This window comes from Jaculus jaculus, chromosome X (assembly GCF_020740685.1).
Source record: "Jaculus jaculus isolate mJacJac1 chromosome X, mJacJac1.mat.Y.cur, whole genome shotgun sequence".
Taxonomy (NCBI): domain Eukaryota; kingdom Metazoa; phylum Chordata; class Mammalia; order Rodentia; family Dipodidae; genus Jaculus; species Jaculus jaculus.
Genome location: NC_059125.1, coordinates 121475128 through 121492075, shown reverse-complemented (window position 1 = coordinate 121492075; position 16948 = coordinate 121475128). Strand labels below are relative to the sequence as shown.

Sequence of the window (16948 nt, the reverse complement as noted above, 5' to 3'; positions counted from 1 at the left end):
TAGCTGATAGTTTAAAAGACTGAGGAATTCCTTCCTGTGGGATGGAAATAGAATGGTTTCACTATGTTAGATCAAACAGAAGGGAGTGTCAGTATTTGAAGTTTGGGCTAGATGCTCTCTTAACCATCTAGATTTGAAATTAGGACTCTAATTCCAGTATCTAACTTTTCCTTCAAACCAATAACCAATAGTCATTTCTGTGAAATGCATATCTAATATCTGTGGCTCCTAGTGTGTGTGTGTGTGTGTGTGTGTGTGTGTGTGTGTGTGTGTGTGTGTAATGTGTGGTATGGTATGGTATGGTATGTGTGGTGTATGCACATGTTTTTACTGATACATGGGGCCAGAGGAGGAACCGGAGTGTTTCCCCTCTGTAGTAGTAACTTCTCCATGCTGGGATAAAGCACCTACCTGACTAGAAACTGCTTATAGGAGGAAAGGGTGTATTTTAGGAATACAGTTTCCAAGGGATGCTTCATCACTGTGAAGAAAAGCAACTGGCTCAGAGCATCACACATCTGCTGCAAAAGTGATCTAGCTCGGAACATCCATTAGGCTAGACTCATCTAGGCCAAAGTCAATACCCAGAAACACACTTCCTCTAGCAATACTGAACCTCCCAAAGGCTCCATAAGCTGGGACTGAATAGGGAGTTTAAAGACAAACACTTGAGGCTATATGGGACATTTCCATTCAAAACTTCTACACCTTCTATTGCTCCTCTGTTTGTTTGTTTGTGTGTTTTTTGAGACAGAGTCTTTGATTCTTACACATTCCATAGCTTGCTGTTTAACAGGGGCCCCAACTATTCATTTGTCTCAGCTCCAGAAAGAACTGAGGTTACCAACATGTGTGGCTACAGTCAGATTTTTAAGTGTATTCTGAGGAATCAACCTCAGGAACTCTCAGGCTCTTTTAGACCCTCATGCTTGCGAAAGAAATACTCTTATGTACTGAACCATCTCACTAGCCTCATTTTTGCCTCTGGTAGACATTATTTGAGTAAAGTATTGGTACTTTCAAGCATTTTAAGTTATTTTATTCAAATGATAGCCTACCTTAAGAAATTCAAGTTTCTGTTTTGGAAATGAACTTTCAGTGAAATAGAAAAAGTAAATGTTATGGGAAGTGGTACATGGGAATTGGTAAGCTTTATCAAGTAACCTGGTTATATAATATAGATCAAACTACAGACCAGCTTACTATAGTCATAAATGGGGTAATATACACCTTAAAAGCTCAAGCTGGAAGGCAGTTGAGAAGTGAGCAAAGAAGAACTATATCTTTTTAAAGCTGGTTTGCTTCCCATTCCTCTGTGTATCTCACTAAAGCAAAATACTACATATAGGATAGTTTATTTTATTTAAGATTTTTTTTTTTTGCTAGCTTACTTCCAGAATCAATCTGATGAATATGAAGCCAATTTCTCCAGACTTGCTCTGGTATATGCAGCACCAGAGCCAGGAAAATTTTTCTGTAGCCTGGACGTCAGTACTTTATGAAGGGTGTTCCCTTGAAAGGCTAACAAAGCTTTACTATGGAACTGCATCAACACTTGAGCTGATCCAGGTCTTTTTGAGCTACATTAACAATGATGAAAAATGCACATCAGGCAATTAGATTGCAACTAATCAAAGACACCACTTCAGTCTATTATGAATGATTTATATAGTGCATTAGATATGGAAATCATTGGTAATATTACAATACTATGTTATAATTACAAGGTCATCTTAACAATTGTTGTAAAAGATGACGATGTTATTAGTCAAAATTTTTAAAATGCATTTAAATATTGTCTTTTATCTTGATTTTCTTGGAAAGAATTTTAATATTTGATATCACATGATAATTTTGTAAATGTAAAAATAATAGATTTTTGGCTGAAGTGATGATAAATTAGGTTCATAAGGTTAATTAAATGCCAATCATAATCTATTAGAATGTTAAAACATAAAGTTTTCATTTTATTTTCTAAAATGAAGTTTAGAAAACTTAAAGATTATCTTCTTAATGCATGAGTAATGTATGTTCATTATGGAAAGATAGATAAAATAATATACACAAAAGAGAATGTACTTACAGTTACTTCACCTTGTGATCTTTCATTTATCAATGTTTTGTGGATGTTTTCTATGTTAAAAATAAGAGAGAGCCATAGCAGAGATAGAGCTGAAAAACAATGATAAGTGCAAACAAAAATTTATATTCTTTCCTGTCCTCTGACGCTTCCAAAGAAAAATTTTGATGCATAGAGAGAAATTATATGAAATGACAGCTAGCATTTATTATTTATTTATTTATTTAATATTTTTTGTTCATTTTTTATTTATTTATTTGAGAGTGACAGACACAGAGAGAAAGACAGATAGAGGGAGAGAGGAGAGAGAGAATGGGCGAGCCAGGGCTTCCAGCCACTGCAAACGAACTCCAGACGCGTGGGACCCCTTGTGCATCTGGCTAACGTGGGACCTGGGGAACCAAGCCTCGAACTGGGGTCCTTAGGCTTCACAGGCAAGCACTTAACCGCTAAGCCATCTCTCCAGCCCAACAGCTAGCATTTATTAACTGTTCCCATATCATATTACATTTTATTTCATAATCCATCAGATGCTTGCGCCTTGATCTATTTAACCAAATTTCAATTACTAGATATAAATAATCAACTATATAATAACATCAAAACATGAAAGATTCTTATATACAACTCTACATACAACTTTGATGGTTTCTCTATAACTGCATAAATATAGAAGAACTAGATCAAAAGAGCTGCATACTTTAAGGGTTTGGAACCTATTGATAAGTTGTCCTCCATAAATATTGTAAAATTTTGCAATACTGATGTTAGGAATTTTTTAAAGTTCATGTGTTTTTTATCCACATAATTTCATATTGAACATGATATAAATAAAATAATATGTCTCTTTCAATTAGAGTAAATTGGTAGTGTTCGTTTTACAATATCAAAGCTCCTGTCCTAAAACTAAACCTGGTGCAGAGGGGATACATTTTATACATTGCAGTTAGCTTCCTGTTTCTGGGACAAACACCTGAATAGGAGCAGGCTATGGGAGGAAAGGGTTTAATTCAGGCTTACAGAATCCAGTTAACCCCATCATGAACAGAAGAAGCTGGCTCACTTCCATAGATTCATAGCAGAAAGATACAATCCAACAGCCAGAAAACATGAACAACCACAGCTCAAACTGCTCTGAACACACCTTAGTGCTGGACTACATGATTGGTGACCCCTAGAGACACCACATCGTCCCCAGAAGGGCTCCCCCCTTCTCCCTAATGAAGACTTAAGTTGCAAGCTCAATCTTAATTAAAAAAAAAAGCCTGAGTCTATGGAGTAATACATTCAAACCATCACATTATAATTACTTTTTATAACTGTTGAATGGGATATCATCTGAGATATTAAAGAAAAGAATGGAGCAACAATGAAAGGACATGAGTTCAGATCCATACCATATACATGATTCTATTAAGTTGCACAGATAATCAAGCTCTCTTTGTTTTTTAAATTAAATAAAACTTGAAGGCTTCTGTAAAGTCCAACAAGTTATCATAATTAAAATATTACAATTAGTGTAAAATATTCATGGTGAGAACATTTTGATATTGTGGGTGTTTTACCTCAAAATGAGTGGTATTTTTAGAGGAAGTTAAATGGAGTAGTTTATGGAGTAGATGTATATGCATCTACAATTAAAATTCTGCAGTGAAGGGATATGGCTCAGTGGCAGAGTGCTTGCATGTATCCTTACGATCCTAGGTTCTATCCCCAGCATTCCCAAACAGCAAAAACAGAAACTTAATTAGTAATATTATGAATATAATTGAAGAGTCAAGCCTATCTTTTATAAAAGAAGCTCTTTTGTCCTTTGTGAAATACAAAATGAACTGTCCTATATTCATGGCCCATTTCCATAGCTACTCCCATGCAATATATATGTGAGTGTGTGCACGCGCGCCTTCCCTCATGGAAGCACTACATTAGCCTTGTTTGTACATATATCTGAAAAATAATTTGGCCTAATTTGTTTACAGGAATTACAAGAGAGACTTATATTCAGCTGTCTCCGTTTTGATTTTTCTTAACTCCTGTATCAATCAAGGTATGTTCATTCTACTCAGAAATTTACTTGGGGAAATGAACAATAATGCCAAGAAGTGAAGAAATGGAATATTCCAGGAATATAATTGGCTGCAATTATTGAGAGCCATGTAAATGAAAGGCATTTTTAACTTTCTTGAAATCTATTTGTCTTATACGTTAACTTGTGCCTGTAAATCAAAATGAAAGCGGATCTTCAACAAAATATATTAGTTCTCCTATACATTTGAATAACTATGTGTACTTTTTATATATGCAGCTACTAAAACCAGGAGAGTCCTTGACAAATGAGACCACCTGTAAAGCACATGGAAATAGCAGTGATCAATGGAATATTTCTATGACTATTTAGTAGTTTTCACTGACTACAAATAAATGTAGTAGGGCTGGAGAGATGGCTTAGTGGTTAAGCACTTGCCTGTGAAGCCTAAGGACCCTGGTTCGAGGCGCGTTTCCCCAGGACCCACATCAGCCAGATGCACAAGGGGGCACACACATCTGGAGTTCATTTGCAGTGGCTGGAAGCCCTGGCATGCCCATTCCCTCTCTATCTGTCTCTTTCTCTCCCTCTCTTTCTGTCACTTCCAAATAAATTAAAAATGAACAAAAATATTTAAAAAATAAATGTAGCATTTCTCCATGTCAATGGAACAAATACATCCATTGAGAAGATTTACTGAGAGAACAACATTTGTTTCCTGAAATTGATGCTGTGATTTGCTAGGAAAGTCAAAAGTGAAATATTTACTGGACATGGTTGTGCACACCTTTAATCCCAGCACTCTGGAGGCAGAGGTAGGGGAATTGCTAATGAGTTCTAGGCCAGGCTGTGACTGCAGAGTGACTTACAGGTCATCCTGCGCTAGAGTGACTCCTTATCTTGAAAAAAAAAAAAGAAAGAAAGAAAGAACAAGAAAAGAAAATGTAAGGTATTTGAATTTTGTGAATATTAACCCAGATTTATGCATTTCCCTTACTTTCTTCCTGCCTTTTACTTATTCATCCATGCAACCATTTACTCAGTATACATATATGTAGTGACTACCAGGCAAATGGTAATTGTACTCTTTCACCTGATAAATGTGCCAAGGATCCTCGAATTGAAAAAGGGTTTGCTTTTGGAGTCAGTCCTCTGTTTGGTAGTATATGTAAGAAGATGTGACAAGACTGGGGACTAATCTTGAAGCTCTGAATTCTTATTAAAATATTAGTATTCCATTCTTAGTAGGTATTGAATTGAAAGCTTTGCCTTTTATCTTTAGTCCCTTACATCTGGCAATGATATATATGCCATTTATCAAATATGAATTCACATTCCAAATTGATAAGACAAAGAATGATCAGAATTTGTGTTGATCTCACCTATATATTTAATTAAAAATATGTAAACATGGAAGCATGTAGAAAAGTTTAGAAATTGCATTGTCCTTTGATAAAATATTCTAAAATATTTCATTAAATATGTCATTAATTGGAGCTATATTAATTGAGATTAGTCTATAATGTGAACATAAATATACCTATATACCAGGCAGATTTTACTATATTACATATAATTTTCCTTGTCATTTTTACAGACATACTCCTTTAATGTAATAATTATATCAAAATACCCAGATCATTACAATTCAAAAAGTAATATCAGAAAATCAAATGACCTATTTGAAAAGAAATATGTGGAGTAAGGAAGTCAAGATTGTGTCATATTTTTGTTAATTTGGGAAGTGCATATTTTCCTGTCATGTAATGGAAAGATGTGTGTGCATGTGTGTATGTATGTGTGTGTGTGTGTGTGTGTTTGCATGTTCATATGTGTGAGTGCCAATGCCACAGCATGTATTTAGACATCAGAGGATGACTTTCAGGTGTCTTTCCTTATTTTCTTCCTTGTTTGAGGCTGCTCTCTTGCTGTTTATTGATTTGCCAGGCTAGGTGGCTCATGAGCTTCCAAGAAATTTTGTCTCTCCCTCCATTCTGGCTGTAGGCATGCTGGTATTACAGACTCCCGCTGCCATAGTGTACAGCTTTATATGTTTCTGGAGATCTGAACAACTCACACATTTATGGCAAGCACTGAGCCATCTCCCCTGCCCCAACAAAGATATTTTTCACAATAAGAAAGTTTAAAGATAATGGGAACAAATAAGTCATAAGGAAGGGGGAAAGGCCCTAACATATGAGTGCACAGTTATAAAAATAATTAGTACTAAATGGTTAAAAGGCTCAGAGTACAGCTAGTTTTCCTTCTTTAGAGAGAAAGTCTAGCACAGCAGAAAGTTGTTACTGTTGCTTAGAAAATCTGAACTTTACTCCAGTCTTACATTAGCAATATGTTTCTCTGTGGGCCAATTCTCATTTCTGAGTTTTAGTTTTTTCATATCTGAAACTAAAATCTTTGGCCTGGATAACCTTAACTTTACATTTTTCCTGCTCAAAAATTTCATATTATTATTATTATTTACATTAACGACTCTTTTCAAGTATTCACTATAGAATCAAAATTGGTGGTTAAATTGGGATGCACACATATTGGCTGCTAAAAAGATTGTTGTTTAGGTAGTTTAGTAAGTTGGTAATAGAACATATGTTTTGTTTTGTTTTTTTTCTGAAGCTTTAAATTGTGTATTGAAACTTACATTAACTCATTCTACCCTACAGCAGTGCTGGCACTGTACTTAATAGATTGTAGTCCAAGTTTAGCTAATACTTTCAAGTTTCCCTCCTAGATAAAAATGCTGAACTCAGGGTTGCTTCCATGATGATTCCCATCACAGTCTCTTAAAGTTAAGCAAGCTGTATGTTTTCTCCCTCTTGCAAGGTGGTCATTCAAGGTCAAGCATCTCTCTGTACCTTGAAATCAGCCAAGTGCATAACTTGATGACTTCAAACTTGAATGCTTTCAATCTGGCACCCTTCATGAGCATTGCATTCATATTAAAGCATTAAAAATATATGCTCCTGCATCTCCATATCACAGCAATAACAACCTAGGCACAGGACAGTGCCTGGGAGCAAATAACTACTTGGAGTTAATGATCTGAGGGGCAGCAGAAGGACCATTGACTCTTCCAAGTCAGTCCTTCATCCCTATAAAATGCCTATTCCTGAAGTGCCAAGCCATCAATAATTTTTCTCTCTCACATCAGATTAAGTAGTCACTATAAATAACAGTGTTTAATACATAATAATAAGATGTGGCAATGCAATAAAATATCAACAATTCTAGCACTATATAAAGATGGCCATTCTGATCAAACCAAAAGAAGGAGCAGTAAATGAAGTTCATGAATCATAATATTTTAGAAGTGACTTTCATGTTATTGATTTGAAATGAAATAGAAATAAGAATTCATATAGTTTAGGGAAGTAGTTCCCTTTCCTTTGCACCATAGTCTACTGATGAATGATCCAATTTAGAAATAATAAAAAATACCTCTGACATCTATTTTAAATGGATTTTTAAATAGTATGTGTTCAGCTTCCCCCTTTTAGCACAGGATTCAGTTTTTTGAAATATGTATAGCTCTGAACTAAGTTACAAATACAATACTAGCAATGTTCTTTTCCAGAAACAGCACTTTCATTTATTTATAACTGGAAAAATATTAAGTCTCTACAATGTCCCAGAGATGTGACTAGGTTATAGGGAGATGAGATTAAAGTAGGTAAATGGTTCCCAGCTAGAAGCACATGCTAGAGAGGTTAAGGATGACCTAAATTTGCACAAAAAATAACCAGTTTTGTAATATGGAATACATATGAATGCATATGTTTGTAGTATTTATTATAAATGAAATGACTTATATATCAAATCCTATTCTATAAGGCAATAATGTATGTACTATAAAATAGCTCCATATCCCAAAGCTTTATATGAATAATTGTTATGGTGAGCAGAAATCTCTCTCCAATGTTAGTTTCCCAATTTCTATAATTTTTAATATCTTGTGTTACAATATAAGGAAGAATTAAAGTTGCTAATCAATTGGAGTCAAGATACAGAAATCTGGGTTATTTGGATGGTCCAATATAAATACAAGGGTGCTTAAAAGTAGAAGAAAGAAACAGGAGAGTAAAAAGCAGAAAGAAGGCAGACTGAGAACTTGACCTGACATTGCCTCTTTGAAAATGGAGGAAGGGTCCAAGGACTCTGGGGAGCCTCTAGAAGCTAGAAAAGGCAAGGAGAGAGATTTTTCCCCTGGATCCTCCAGGAAGGAATTTCACTCTGCTGCCAACCTAATTTTAGTCTTTCATGTCTTTTTGTCAGTTAGATGCTAAGATGAATCTGTTTTTTATTTTTTCTAAAATTTTTTTATTGGAAACTTTAATATATGAACATATTGCATATTTTTCATGACAGCAAGTTTGTGGTCATTTATTAGAGTGATAATGGAAGCTCGTACAGTGAAGTTTGCTGCCTCCAGAATACCTGAGAAATCATTAATTGTTAGGTCATTGTGATTGGTTAAAAACATGGTTCATGGTAATCCTGAGCAATCTTGTCTATTGACCAACCCCCACCCCAGTATCTAATAGGTCATTCCTTCAGAACCTCAGGCATTTATTTTTAGACTCTGAAAACCCTGATGAGTCTTTTGCTTTCATTCCAAATCCCAGGGAGAAATTATGTCTTTTGTCTCTCCTTCTATATATCACTTGAACTATTTTCTCCCATTTCCCTGTCCTACATTCCTTTCCTTTCATATCTAGAGTATGGGCTTGGTGGATAGATGGGAAGTACTCATTTTTCTCCCATCTTTCATGGGTCACCTGAATAGTGAGAAAGATAGAGATGTGCCCTTCCTAATAGGTTATTCTGAGTTAGAGTTTATGACAAGCAAATATAGAGAATAGGGCATAGTATGAAAAAGGAGTCTAAATTTGTAAATTACTGCTTAGCCTTAAAAAAATACTGCCATTATTCTCTATAGCTGGAAGGTGATGTTGAAGGTAAGCTTGAAAAGAGATAAAGAAGGATGCTAGGGACCATGATAGAAGGACATCTGTGGCATGTGTCCTACTAATGAGCATCTCCTTTCTCTTAGGGGTAAGTGTCCTAATATTTATGAAATTTCAGGTTTGTTGAACTGGCACTGAGCTTCTGTCTTGCCACAAGTTAAGTGTTAGACAAATCTGCCTAGAGATAGTTTAAAAAATCACTAATATAGGTATGGAGAAACTAGGGAAATATTATTAAAATCATATTGGGAATATATAAAGTTCATCCTTGTGGTGGAGTGGTGTATGGTTCAGAAGTGTCTAGAGTGTAGACTGGAAAACCAATCAGAAGTCTATGATCATAGGCCAGATGAGATATGATGAAGGCAAGAAGGCAATTAGTAATGAGGATAATGAAAGAAGAAGAGATTTTTTTAAAAATTTTTATTTATTTATGTGAGAGAGAGAAAGGGAGAGAGAGAAAGGGAGAAGGTAGAGAAGAGGGAGAGAATGTGCATGCTAGGACTTCCACCCATTGCAAATGAACTGCAGACACATGTGCCACCTTGAGCATCAGACTTATATGTAATTGGGGAATTGAACTTGGGACTTTTTAACTTTGCAGCAAGTGTCTTAACCACTAACTCATCTTTCTAGCCCAAGAATAGATCTTATCAGTGTTTCTCAAACTTAATTTTGCATCACAATTACTTGGAAAGCTTGTGCTGAAAAAATTCTGAACCACATCCCTGGGTTTCTGCTTAATTTGGGTTGTGATAAGGCCTAAGAATTTGCCTTTTTCACAACTTCCCAGGGTATGCTAATGGTACAGTACTTTGAAGGGCATGGGACTTTAACTCTGCTAGGCAAGAATGATAGTCCTGTGTCACTCAATAAATACAGGGTTCAAAAGAAAGGGTCAGGTGACAGATGATGATTCCATTTGGAATTGCTAAGAGTACATTTAGGCTGAGTTTTTTTTTTTTGTTTGTTTTTGGTTTTTGTTTTTGTTTTTAAATGTTCATGTGCATAGAGTGGAACAGTTAACAAGTATTAACCATTAACCACAATTTGTGAACAAATACTGGGTTGCCATCCCAATAGTTCGACACTGTAGATTTTTATCAGCTTCTGATGCTCTCACCAAACTCTAATTCTGTTCTGATGCTAGTTTTAACCATGAAATTAAAGGAGAGGTCTTTGTAGAGGCAAGTGGGATACTGCATTCCATATTTTTGGGTTGAATTTGGAGAGATGGTAGAACATATAAATGGAAGATCTGAAACGAAAATTAGGCTTCAACACTTATTTGTGTTTTTTTTTAACTTAAATTACACTCATTTCCTTGTTTCAATTTGAGCATTAACTCCTCTTTAATCAAAATTGAAAGTAGGTAACCTATAGTTTCAAATGCACTTAGATTGAGCTTTAATCTTATGACTTTCTGCAAATTTGCAGTCAAACCTATAAGGATTTCTGAGCATTAAATTCACTCATGGCTGAAAATTATCTTTTTATAGTATAGATCAATGAATCCAAAACATGTTCATTTTTAAGTTCACCTTTGAATATTGCTATGACCTAGCTTTCTCTACATTGCTGTTTTAACGAAAGGAAAAAAAAAAATCAAAGTATGGCTGAATATCCATCTGTTAAGAAGAGAGAGAGTAAGGGAGTGCCATAAAAGTTGCTATTTTCTTTCCTTTTCCCTTTACTTTTATTGTGGTCTATTTCCATAATAGATATTTCACTGATGCTACGAGCTTTATCTTTAGGGTAGACAATAAGTAGAGAAAAATTATCTTAAAACAGGGTGGAAAACATACATATAGAGGTAGTGTGCAGAATAAAATAGGATCTGTTAGAATTTAGCGAGTGAGTTGAAGTGGGTTCTAGGCAGATAGGATTAAATTAATAGACTTGATTTTGTTTCCAGGGGGAATTATACTTGAGACTTGATCGTGTAGGCATGGTAGACTTACAGATATGCATGTATATGTATATCCAATAATTTAAATATTTCAATATACTTGTCAGCTTCCTGCTCCATGAAACTATAGAATCATCTTAATGTTCAGGCCAGATATATGGTAAGATGATAAATTACATCTTTTTAATGCCAAAAACTTCACTAAAAACATACATTTCATAGTGCCATTCATTTTCTTTGGAAGATTGCTCAATATAGAGACTGATTACATATTTGTAATTTGTGTGTAAAACAGAAACTCATACACATCTATGTGTATGGCTCATAATGAACCTAACTTGTCGATTCAATCCAGTTCCTTCTAACATTTAGCTCTGACCTTTCAAGGGAAATAGAAACATTGCTCAGTTGGTACTAGAAAAGTAACTACAAAACTAGCCCTAGTGGAGTTCCTCAGTGTTTACAGATAAGCCATAATCTGAAATATATACATGTCTACCAACAAAACCAAAATTATATGCTTAGAAAATGGGCTAAAAGTTCATAGAAATGGTTCTTATGGATTCTGAAAATCTCTCTAAGCAGAAGGTCTTCCCTGGGAGTATTATTTTAGCCCCATTATATTGTAAATCAGACAAGTGAATACAACAATATGTCTTTTTGGTGAAGCAAAGTAAAATGTTTTCATAGACCTCTACCTCACTTTAATAAATTTGAAATCACTATTTTGTCAGCCTAACACTCCTCCAAGGCATATTGAGAGTTACTATATTTTTTTTTGCTTAAAAATAAAGTAACAAACAAAACACTAATGTCAAAAGTTCTGAAATAAGTACAAAGGAGCAATGTAACACCATGCCATTCAGTACACAATCTGAAGTAGTAATGTTTTTTCCTTGAGCAGAGTCAAATTAGATACTCTCAAATAGAGTCCTGTTTTCACTAGATATCTGACAAATGCAAAATGAAACTGTTCAACTTATGTAACTCAATGATGTTTCCTGAAAACATACCAGCTACCTATTTTTATCCAAGACTCATCTATACTGCTGCATATGAACTTTAATTTTAAATAATACATTTTAAAATGGCACTAGCTTCTTGTTTACAAAATGCTCACCTAGTTAAATGGAATGGGAATAATGCACAGTGTATAATGCAGATTTTAATGTAAGCTAATATAAATAGGGAAAATTTTCTATACCCTGTTGTTCTTATGTATTTTATACCTGCTTTGTTAAAAATACCTTCACTGATGACTTTATATGTTATTTAGTGTATGAAAACACACACACACACACACACACACACACACACACACACACATCCTGATCCAAGCTTACCCCTACATCCTCTAGGATGCATCATCTGTTGGTTCTAATTTGTACTGAGATTACAGGCTTAATCACAAAAACATGCATGAAGTTACTATTTATTTTACTGATAACAGTAGTTTGAGGAGGTAGAAGAAGGGAGATCATTTGGTAATTTTAAGAAAGTCTAATTTCAGTTAAATTCATTTTTGTAAGTACTGTTGTCATTTGGTAAACACATGATTATTTCTTCAGACAGATGAAATATTCGTTAGAAAAAGAAGTGATGAAAACTCAGTACTATTAAAGAATAGTAAAGGAGTGGGAGGCCTGTCAAGAATACTCTGACCCCAGGTAAAAGAAATCAGAATTACCATAGAGAGAAACCATACAATGAAAACTTTGTAAAGGATTATTTCTGTAAGGTCTGTGGAAATCTTGGCCTCCATTAAGATTTTTGTCCCTACGAGCCTAAACTGTAAGTATGGTATGTGCTTTGTCTGCAGAATACAAAAAAGAGATCTTCACTTAATCATTATCCTGGGAGCTGAACATCCTGCTATATTTAAATAAAAGTGCATACTTCATTACTGATAGAAGCACAGCACTCTATGCATAAAATGATTTACAGTAGAGCATACTGACAGGGCTATCTTATAAGTGAACGGTCATTTTAAAGAATAATATTAGTTGTTAACATGATTAGTAGTAAATAAAATGCATAATGGTCACAACTTCCAAGAAATCTACCAAGGGAATGCTGCCTTGTTAAAGAAGTCCCATTTTTTTTTTCTTTTAGCTTAAATGGAAAGCGATGACATAGTAAACAGAATTCTTATGTTGAAAACATTAGTTTTTTACTCATTACCAACTCTTAAAATAATGGGAAATAGTACACCTATGGAATACCAGAACTGCAGAAGACATTGAAAAAACATTTTCTCTAAGCTTTTACCTTCAATTATGTGAGAGTACATTCAGAGTAAGTGAGCAAGGTACATAGCATTATAAGCACAAGATATTCACGCACATTTAGCAACTGTGGACAAAAATGAACTATGTGTCAGGCATGGTGCTAAACACTAACCAGACACATTTGTCCTGGCCCTACTTTTCCTTTTGTTCCAATCCTTCTTCCTACTTCCTCTTAATTTTTTTCTCTACATATTGCTCAGTTTTCTTTTCCCATTTCTTGGCCCTGCCAAGTACTATCTCATGCTTGCTGAGACCCTTCAGGATCAAGTCATGACTAAACAGTAGTGTACACCTCCTTTTCTTACTAATTTTGAGAGTGTCATTCAATCCATGCAAATGTGTAAAGTAATCAAAACACATTATCATTTTGTCTTCAGCTATGTAACCTCATTTTGTTATGGAAATGAAAATGGTCTGGCATAATGTGATACACATATGGCCACCATTCATGGTTACTTTCAGTATCTTGCCACAATTACTTATCTAATATCTTTTGTTTGTTTTTGAGATAGGGTTTCACTCTAATATAGACTGACCTGAAACTCACTCTAGTTTCAGGCTGGCCTCAAACACATGATGATCCTCTTACCTCTGTCTCTGCTGGGATTAAAGGCATGCGCCTCCATGCCTTGATTATTATAATATTTTTAAAAGGCTGAATATTTAAAGTAGATTTCATATATATATATATATATATATATTTAAATATATACATATATAAAGGAGAATATATATGTAGAGATGTAGAATATATATATGTGTGTGTGTATAGGAGAATATATATATTTGCCTAGCCACATGAGAATTTTCTCTTGTATATCATTCCTAAAAGGATCAGTATGCTTTGTTGTGTTGTATTTTCTCTTCTCGTTCTTCATTTTATGCCTTTAAATTATAAGATTTCTAGCTCTTTCAAACTGCCTATTAAAATTCATTGTTCCACTTTTGTGTGGAAGAAATTGATAATCCTATGTGATTTGGTAGAGTTATGCTGTAGAAAGATAGAAAATTTAGTTTTCAACCTCCTTTACTTTTTCTTTATATGTACATCTTTATATATGGTTCATTGGAAAGTTCTCCAACTTCCTCTCACACACTTGGCAGTATTGGTGACCTGGTGTGTGTGTGTGTGTGTGTGTGTATGTGTGTGTGTGTGTGTGTGTGTCTGTGTGTGTGTGTATGTCTGTGTGTGCGCACCCATGTGGGTGAGGGAGGGGAACAGAGAAAGAGATAGAGAGAGCTTGTAGGTTATGAGCAATTAAAGCTTGCTGAATACTATGCTATTCATTTCTATGAAGCTTATATAGTAATCATCTTAAGTTTTAAAATTTAGAAGAATAAGGCCAATAAATATGACACCATTTCCATATTGTTATACAGTGAATCACTAATATGGCCAGTATATGAAGTTTTTAGCTACTATTCCTTAGACCTCCATTACTTAATAAACCAATGAATAGGAAACTATCGTTTCTTTAATTGTGATTTGCTTTTCTGGTATGCATTTTAACGTTTGAGGAGTCCTAAATCAAGGTGCCTGAATTTTAGACTGGGCCTTTAGGTAAGACATAAATTTTAGGCCTCCTTATAGAGATTTTTTCCCTAAACACCTCAAATAAATGAGCCAATGTTTAGCTCCCAATGTATTAGCCTAGTAACTATATTTTGTTGTATCCCAGGCCACAAAAAGAAAATCAATGTAATGTCATTGTGTGTCTTGTCATACAACCATTATGAGTAGAAGCTGTATATCTCCTCTTTGATATAAATCTTATTTATTTAAATGAAGTTTCCTTGAGTAAAGGCCATGGGCATTTCTGCTGGTATACATTCTCTTTACTATGGTCAAATTAGGCATAAGCTCAAGATCCATTATTTTTCTTTTCCTGCCTTTTTATCTTTGAGTAGTCTGTCTACCTTTATGATTCTAAGTGGTAGCTCTTATAGAAATGATTTGGAAAAAAATATTACTCCTATTATTATATATTATTCATATAATATTTCCAAGGTTGGAGCTCCTGATGATATTTCCAGTTTCTATTCATGAAACCATCTTTCTTCTAGTTACCTGGAACTAAAACCTTCAGTTTTTTTTCACTACACCCCTTATTTTAATTTGCTATCAATATACAATCAGTCATTATGGCTTAACAGCTACTTTTTTTTTAATTTATTTATTTGAGAGCGACAGACACAGAGAGAAAGACAGATAAAGGGAGAGAGAGAGAATGGGCGTGCCAGGGCTTCCAGCCTCTGCAAACGAACTCCAGATGTATGCGCCCCCTGTGCATCTGGCTAACGTGGGACCTGGGGAACCGAGCCTTGAACCGGGGTCCTTAGGCTTCACAGGCAAGCACTTAACCGCTAAGCCATCCCTCCATCCCTTAACAGCTACTTTTAAAGTTCATTTCCCTCCTTAAATTTTTGTTCTCCTCTTATGACCTCAAGTCTAACTTAAGACAGTTTAACATCTTACTTATTAATACCTTACTAATGCTTACAACATTGCCTTGTTCATAGCAGGGACCCATTTGTGATTGATTGGGATACAAATTATTCCTTCCTGTAATGAGGAGTAAATAGCCTTTTGAAAACAGATATTTCAGAGCTAATTGTCTTTTTGGGAGGCTGGCATATATTGTATAAGGACTGGGCTATATACCTGCCATTCATGAACTATAATTGAAAAAGGGACTGAAACTGGTCCCAGACTAATGATATCCAATGCTTTAGAAGTATAATCACAACATTTCATCAAAAGAAAAAGAAAAATAAAATAAACTTTCTGAAGATGATGACTGTATGGACTTTCTCTCTGCAGCAACTAGTTATGCATTGCACACTTGTAGTTATTTGTCAAATATATGTTGGATGAATTAATGGATGCATGTCAGAGTCAGAACCATGTTATCCCAAAAGAAAAATAAAAATCCCCTGTTGATTTGCCTTATTTATTTTAATATATTAGCCCAAAGGGATTGTACATGCTGAGACTTTCCCAAATAGTCATATATTTAAGGCAATAATTGAATATTTAAGTAAAATTTATGTTCATGCTAAATTATATGTCTTGTGGGATGGCATGACAGGATTCTACTTAGGTACCACAAATTATATTGATAGGGTGAAATGTGTTTTCATGTCTGTTTGTAAAATGTGGAAATATTACTGAATTACTTCAAGTGTCATATTTGAGATGAGCTAGACTAGTTTCTTTGGATTTGACACATTTCAGTATGTCATCCTGTCCTTAGAGATGTTGAAAATTAAATGGGTACACTTAAATAATTTAATTTATAAGCTTGCTTACAGCTATGTGGTTTATCAAGCCAGATGTCGGTACCCTCAGTTTCTTGCAGCTCAGATGCTGCCAGAACATAAATTAAAATTGTTGCTGCAAATCAAGGTTCAGCATGTAGAAAAGAAAGAAATCTTTTTCCAGAGAGCCAACATCATTGTAGCCTGTGCAGGGAAGTTAAACTATTGGACAATTTGAGGGAGAAAATAATCAAATTCATTCATAAAATAAACTCAATTATATTTCAGGAGAGATCCTGCTCCTTTTGTAGATGATAAAGTAACCCACTTCTCTATAACTCAAAGTCTATAATAGATATGTTATTCTAGTTTTCTGACTTACCCTCAAAATATACTTTCTGATGTTTT

The 16948-nt window shown here is 34.6% G+C and overlaps 1 protein-coding gene across 2 annotated transcripts in view; it reads left to right on the top strand.

Moving 5' to 3' along the window:
• Positions 1–16948, top strand: part of Tenm1 (teneurin transmembrane protein 1) — an 850812-nt gene that overhangs the window by 12753 nt on the left and 821111 nt on the right. Inside the window, exon 2 of one of the 2 annotated variants that reach the window (XM_045140035.1) lies at positions 4060–4127. The exons of the other annotated variant lie outside the window; for it this stretch is intronic. The gene's annotated coding sequence lies outside the window, so the exon portion shown is untranslated. The remainder of the gene's footprint in view (positions 1–4059; positions 4128–16948) is intronic. 2 annotated transcript variants of the gene reach the window in all.